The sequence below is a fragment of the Papaver somniferum genome, unplaced genomic scaffold (genome assembly GCF_003573695.1).
Source record: "Papaver somniferum cultivar HN1 unplaced genomic scaffold, ASM357369v1 unplaced-scaffold_118, whole genome shotgun sequence".
NCBI lineage: Eukaryota > Viridiplantae > Streptophyta > Magnoliopsida > Ranunculales > Papaveraceae > Papaver > Papaver somniferum.
Window position 1 is genome coordinate 11,846,107 of NW_020620825.1, and position 8,040 is coordinate 11,854,146.

Genomic DNA, 8,040 nt, shown 5'->3' on the forward strand with positions numbered 1-8,040 from the left:
TTATTTATCAACCTATAAGTCCTTTACCAAGTGTGATTGTCGATGGACAAAGTCGAGATAATACAACAACTTCTGTATACACTTAGTGTGATCGTCTATGGATACGAGATCGAGATAATACAAAAATAAGATCACTTGTGTGATTGACTATGTATTCAATATCGAGACGATACAACAACGAAGTGATCACTTGATAATATGTACGATAATAACCGAAACTCTGTAGGATCAATATCAAGTGTTATGGATTAACGTACAAGTACAAATTACTTTAATTATAAGAAAATAATAATAATACAAAATAATAAAGTAAATGGGACAACAAGATTTTGTTAACGATGAAACCCAAAATGCAGAATAACCCCGGGACTTAGTACAGTTTTGAATACTCTCATAATTAAGCCGCTATAAAAAATCTAATACCTACTTCGTATAGTTGAGACCAAGTAGACTACCCCTAGCTACTTAGTTTCCTCATTACCCATGCGCCTTCGAATTCTAGAGTCACGTATGTGAATCACCAATCCTTTAGATCGTATTCTAAACAGTAAAGGATTTTTATTTTTTTGGTAACCACTCTATTCAATCTTGGTAATAAGATATTATTTGTTCAATCTAATAAACTCCTATGTCTGGTTAGATCAATCTATCTTTTGATTATCGAAATAATAAAACTCTAGGTTCACAATCACTCAATATATATCTCAAAGAGAAACTATAAGGTGATGCCGATCTCATGCAACTAATCAATCAAGTCTATCAAAGATAAACACAATTCTATTTGGATCCCAGCCGATCAAGGTTTGTGCACACAATTCACAAGATACGAAAACTAATAGTAAAAACTTCTTCGTCTTCAAATCTCCGTTTGTCTTCAATAATAACCTGCACAACACCACTTGAATCCTCTTGTGATCAATCACGCACATAACAAAGTTTGTTAACAATGGATTATCATAAGATGTCTTTAGATCCGAAAATGGTTCTAAAGATCCCGTCTATACTTTGATCTAGTTTGAGTGAGCCTTATATCAGAAGAGAAGGTTCTCAATAATAAATAAACTAGGTGCAATCAAAGTTTCAATAGCCCTTAGTCAATCAAACCGATAATTGAAAACTGTAATAACAATACAATTATCTAGTTTCCCACCAACGGTACTAGTATAGCTTCTTAATCCCACATATTCTTTAAACGAGTGGTCTAAGAGATTTTGCCTAATTAGGGTACTTTCCTCTCCGGATAGACGGCTCCACCAGAAACAATAAGAATGAAGTTTGCCTAGCTCTTAAAATAGTTTGCAAGAAATGCAAACTCATGTATTTATACACCAAGGTTGTTTGGACAATAAGGAAATTTCAAAACCGAAAATATTTTCAAGATATTCTCATTAAAGTACCTAATTTATGTCTTCCTATTTCCACTTAAATGCCAAACCATATTTCTGAAAACTCTCATAGAAAACTTATACTATTAGTCTAGCACATTAACTAATAATATTTTCCATAGGATATGCTTTAAATGCTGGTAATTAAGACATATATGATGAAAATCATAATTAAATGTTTTTCACTTTTTCGGATCTGGGATCACCTTGAGTATGAAGGAATATCTTTGAACAATCAATAATAAAAGTTATGTACATGTTCAAATAATGTCGACATCTAAAATCTTCTCATTTTAGCAAACCCAAAACCCTAATTTCCACACATCATGAAGAAATATGTGAATCATGGAAAACTGGTTTTTCTCATGGAACCGATTATACCATCACTCCAAAATATGTTGTGACCGGCTATAACATGATTCCCTAAATAGGCTGTAATCGGTTACACCTTGCTTCCTAAAGGTAGCTTGTGACCAATTACAACTCACTTCCCAATTCATCTTATGACCAGTTATACCTTGGATCCCAAAGTAACTTGTGACCGGTTACAAATTGCATTCCAATATAACTTGTTATCGGTTACACCTTGTTTTCCAATGTAACTTGTGACCGGTTATAACTAGCTTTATTATATAGGCTATGACTGGTTATACCATAAATCTCAACAAGTTAAGATAGGTTATACCTTGTCATATTATATTGCTCAATAAATAACCTGACCAATCATGATTTCCTTTCGATTATGAAACAAGTTCATATATGTACTTCCTTTAAAAAAATGCCTAGGTTGAAATCATATTTATATAATGCACACATAATCAAACAACTATATACAATGGATTATGTCTATGTCATATTAACAAAGTTCAAAATATAAGCATTATACTTCGTAATTCAATAAATTCATTAACACTCTGATCATAATGTCATGACCAAGTATAACCACTAGAGTATTATTTATATACATCTGCGCATGTTATGTTTTCAATATAATCCGACTTGAAAGATACGTTAGGAATGGAAACAAGCTCAAGTCAATATTACTAACCTCAAGAGGAAGGATGATTTCGTCGTTGTAGTCGTTACTTCTTCACATTCTTCAAGTCTTCGATGTAATACTTGTACGTCTCAACATTCCTATACTTTCTAGCCTAACCTAAACGAAGTTGACTTTACCCAACTTGACATACCAGCTGAAAAAGTGGGGGTCTAACAACCACACCCAATATTTCGTTTGGCAATCTGAATAGACAAACTCCAATATACTTTCAAGAGAATCTCAACATTCCTATACTTTCTTGATTCAATCCGCAATCAGCAAATAGGAATTTACAAGCCCGATTGAATATAAGAGGATTAACTTGAACGGTACCAAAGACCAATGTTCAAGTGTCAATCAATTCACTCAACAACCCAAAGGCCAGATACAAGAACTGATTGATCTTAACGTACAACCTGTGATATTTCTATTATATAAATAAAATATAATGCGGAAAAGAAATAACACAGACACAAGAATTTTATTACCGAGGAAACCCCAAAAGCAGAAAAACCCCGAGACCTAGTCCAAAATAAACACACACTGATTATAAGTTGTTACACCAATTTTCTACTACCTATTCGGACTAGATGTAATACCTTCTTCAGCACTTGTAGAACTCCTATCAGAATACTGATTTTCTTTAGAAATTCTTCAAGCAAATCTTCTAGCAGAACCCAGGGTTCTCTTTAGAAGATACACCACCACAATTGATACGATTTGATATTTTTTTTGCACAAAACACCGGTATGATTTCCCTTTAGATGTGAATCAAGGTTTTGGAAATCTTGTGTTTATTTTGATAAAAACAATTACTAGGTAAAAGTAATATCAAAACAAACGTATAGATTAGGGATTATTATACTCTTCAATAAAGGAAGAGAAACCTAATTATTCTACCACAAGAACAACTAAAATAAATCTAGAGATATCTTGTTTAAAACTTTTCAAGGATTTTTACGAGATGCCTCAAAAGAAGTTTTTCTTTCTAGTCTATGACTTCGACTAACAAGTGTTGGTATACGATCAGAAACTGAAATCTATCAAAACCCAGGGTTTATGATCAACAACCCTTGAATGGTTTTATATCAGAAGAGAAAACCTTAGAATAGACAAGAGGTGAAAAACCTAGATTACAAGTTATACAATCAATCACGAAGATTTAATTCAACTTGGCTTTGTGATCCCCAATACAAAGACTTTTATCTCACTCTTGTTTATGAAGAACATAAGACATGGAAACAACCTGCAAAGCTTACGCCAATTTTCCAAAGGGGATGAAAACCGTGTAAACTCACGAACCCTTTATTTATAATGAAAAGTTAGCTTGAAAACTAATATAACTATTTTCCTTTTTCAAGACTCTCCTAATTTTTGGAGTCTTTCCTAAGTTACAACTCTTGCCAAAATAATTAAATAAATAATTAATTTAGCAAGTTGTATTTATGTGAATAAATCACAAATTAAATTAGGAAGGAATCACAAACACTTTAACATGGTAATAAAATATGTTTGGATCAATATCTAACTTGCCTAGATAAGGAAACATCACCAACTTGACCAAAAAAGTCTTTTAGTCACGTAATTGGGCCCAAGCCCATGAACTGTTACAAACAACCCATGAATTGTTTCATGTTAACGAACTTTAATAAATCACTCATAACTTTATCGTTATAACTCGGAATTGAGTGATTCTTGGCTCGTTAGATTCATAATGTAAGGACCCTTAAGCTCGTCAACGATATTAGACTAGTCAAGAGGCGAATTAGCCGCTAATAACTCGATTAGTGTAACACGAACATTAATTATTAGAAATTAATCTAACAACGAACTAGATACGAAATTAGTACCATTGGATAGATATCGAAAATTTATTCGAAATGGACTTATCGAACGTGTCATTTGGATACCGGACGAAGAAGATATCATTTGAATTGAGTAAAGGGTAAAATAGTCTTCATGCCATTCAACCGACCCGTGCTGCCCCTTATTAAAGAAAGTATGGGTATTAGTATTATCCATTGGTCTTATCTCAAAACCATTCGCAAGAGAAAGCCATTTTCTCTTATCCTTTCTCTTTCTTCTTCTTCTTTCCTCTTCTCCGTTCTTCTTCCTGTGTTCTTCATCTGTGAGAGTTCGAGTGAGGAAATTGATAGTTGGCTTGAGAGAGAGAGACGATCGATGATTTAGAGCAGATGATTTAGAGCAGATGATGATGAAGAGATAAGGGTGGTGTTGAGGTTTGTTAACTCTGAAGAAGAATAAGAAGATTAAGTTGCTGCTGTAAATCGGACGTAGGGTTTCTGAAGTTAGGATTTGTGTCGAATTGAGAGGTGAATCGGGTTTCTGTTGGATGAAGAACAATAGGGTTGTAGCGGAATTGAAGTTCTGAAGTAGTTTGAAGATGAATCAAGAGTTAGGTTCTCTGTTATTTGATTTGGGTTTGATTTGAGATAGCAATTGAAGATGGGTTTCAAGGGATTGGGTAAAAGAAGAAGATTGTTACGTTAATTTGAAGATTAGGTTTCGGAGAAGAAGATTAATTTGAAAATTAGGGTTCTGCATGTTGTATTGGAATTCGAATTGGTTAAGATTGAGAAGATTTAGATAGAGTTTTAGGATGGGTTTGTTTAATTGAAGCTTCTGAAGTTGTTGTGGTGATAAATTGAGAAGAAGGGTTTATGTTGAAAGGAATTAAGATTCTTAATAGAACAGAGATTTAGAGTTCATGGGTTTGGATTGCTGATGGAAGAGATGAGACTAATGGTGCGTAACTAGACGAAAAAGAAGACTTCTGTGTTTGTTGTTGAGGTAATATCTTCTGACTGGATTTAAGGTTGTTATATTTGTCGAAGCATGGATCTAATTGATGTCTGTGAAATTTGGATATTGAACTGTGATTTGAAGATTAATATTGAGTTAATTAAACTGAAGTAAGAAGTTTTAATGGACGAATTGAGAGTCTTATGCAGTAGCAGTTTAGCAGTGTTGGTAGTTTGAGATGATGGTTGTTTGTGTGAGAGATTGCAGGTGTTGTAAATAGAGTTGGAGGTGCAAGAGAGTTGTTTGTGTAGTTGCAGGTAAAACTCTAATGGTGGTGGTGATATGTGGTTGAGATTGTGGCCTGAGTTAGAATGAATGCAGGGAATGGCTGAGTTCATTGAATTGGATTGATATGTTTTAGATGGATGTGGTGGTGGATATGTCTAGTGGTGCAAGTAGTATACACAGGACAGATAAGAACTTATAGGAATGGTTATATGTGTTGTGAAGAACTGGGAGTTAGATTCAGTTGGAGATGAAGAAGATGAATGCTGTGAGATTGTGTTGATGATGATATATGGAACTGTTAATGTTTGGATTGCAGTTGAGGATGAACTTGAGGGCAAGGATGTAATGGTATTAGGATTGAGGTTCAATAGGTTAGATATGGTTATGAAACTGAACTGGCAGTGTGATGGGAGACATGAAATGGAGGAAATGACATGGCATTTCAGTTAGTGAATGAAGGTCATGAGCTACCTGAAGTGATATTGGTGATTTGTTGAGTTTCAGGTGGGGTGTACAGAGTGTTCTTGTTTTGGTAGTGGTGATGCTGATCAGTTCATGGAGTGGGCAGTGTCACTGGAATGGGTGCTTGTAGTTTGATTGCAAATGATTTAGTAGTATTAAATGAGATGTTGTGACTGAAGTTATAAAAGAGGATTGGATGAGTGTTTGGAGTTGAATCTCTCTTATAGAAGCTGGGAACTGCTGAATTGCAGGTAGGCTTTAGTTATATTTGTAATTTGATTGTGAAGTTTTAAATTGAGAATTGTATTGATTTATAGTGTACTGTTTAAATAGAAATCTTAGTTAAGAGTCTTGGTGTGTTGCACCATGTTTGTGCCTTAGTGTTGTTTGGCCTGAGCAAGGGCCTTGGTTTGTATAAACCTGAATTAGTCTTGTGGACTGAGTTGAGTCACTGAGTTTCCCTATCTTGACCTGAATTGGATCGTTGACCGATTCATGTTCGACTTATTAGGCTTGACCCTGGACGTTGACCTTTGACTGACGTTAACTGTTAGTTGACCTGTCACCGTTAGTTGACCTGTCACCGTTAGTTTGACTGTTAGAGACCGTTAACTGGCCATAGTGGACCTGGCCTTGTGTAATGGGATCGCGTAGTGGACTTGGGCTTAGGGGTAGTTTTACTTGTTTGATGTTTTGGACCTATGTGGTCTGAGTTAGCATTTGATTTCTTCTACAAGTTGTAAATACTCATATGACTTAGCTAATGGACTATAGAACCAACCTAATTGAGTCAGTAAACCTTGGTTGTGATAAAGATAAAGAATGAAAAGGTGGAAAGTTATAAATGGACTTAGAACCATTAGATAGACTTGTATGATTCTTGTGTGAGCCATTTTGGCTAGATTCTTAGACTTCTTGTGTGATTAATAGTTAGTCTGTATTAACAACGATCGATTCGAAGAATGAACCAGTGGATCGTGGATCTCGAGGTAGGCGTGGTTTGTCATCAAAAGAGGTGGGAATATTTTAACTCTTTTGTGATTATTGTTGTTTTCTTTTACCAAAGTTTATGTTTAACAAATTCATGCATTGTTTGGTTGTGCTTTCCCTGAATTGTTTAACTTTGAATTACGAAAGTTCTGTTATTTCTTTTAATCTTTTTATTGCTTGGAAAGGAATTGAAATGCTTTGTTTGTCTTTGTGAATTGTTTGGGAAATGAGAATTTCCATCTGTGATATATATGATACTGCTCCTTCATTTATATATACATGAATTCGAGCTTTTATGCAATCACTAGGTGCGGGACGAGTCACCATATAGCTATCTAGGTACGGGACGAGTCACCATTATTATATATTGTTTGGAAGGAGTTAGTTCCATATACATGATTGTTTACCTCTGTGAATTGACTGTGTTTTAGTGTTAGGGAAAAACATGAATTGTTTTCAAATCATTTTCAATAATTACTTGAAAGTTAAATGTTATTCCTGCAGGGCACCCCTTTTAGGGATGATGTGCTCACCCATTCCCAATTTCAGTTTCAGAGACAGATCAGAGTTGCGCAGCGGAAGCTTCGAAGAGTTGGTTTCATTAGTTGGATAACTTTTACTATGTTTATTATATTGCATATTGTATCTGTAAACCTAATGAATATTGTATATGTATCATCTGAGAGGAGTTCTTGTATATATATTTCTGAGCGGGGCTAGTTTTGGGTTAAGTTTTGTAGCAGATTTCTTAATCGAATATTTAAATAAATGATTTAGATTCTTAGTGCCTCTTTATTTAGTTAATCTCTTGGATTAGTCAACTGCTAGCTTAGAGGGCGCTACACATAAGCTCATTCACTATAACATGAGATTCTTTATAAGAATAAAGGTTATTGTCTCCAATGTACATTTACCGTCATTGGAATTGTTCCATAGAGTGAGCATTTATCTTGATAGATTAGAAAGGTGGAATTGAACAAGAATCAAAATGAAATCAATCACATACCTTTGTTGATGAAGTACTTGTTGATGTCTTCTTGCAGTCTTCAATCTTCATCCTTAAAGGATAACTTCGATTCAACTTCTTAGACCTAATCTAGTCCTAAACTATCT

The 8,040-nt window shown here is 34.5% G+C and overlaps 1 long non-coding RNA gene across 1 annotated transcript; it reads left to right on the plus strand.

Moving 5' to 3' along the window:
- Window positions 1-4,471: 4,471 nt before the first annotated feature.
- Window positions 4,472-7,628, plus strand: LOC113330577. The gene is made up of 2 exons (XR_003350339.1): window positions 4,472-6,188; window positions 7,432-7,628. It is a non-coding gene; the product is annotated as an uncharacterized LOC113330577 (long non-coding RNA).
- The last annotated feature ends 412 nt before the right edge of the window (window positions 7,629-8,040 follow it).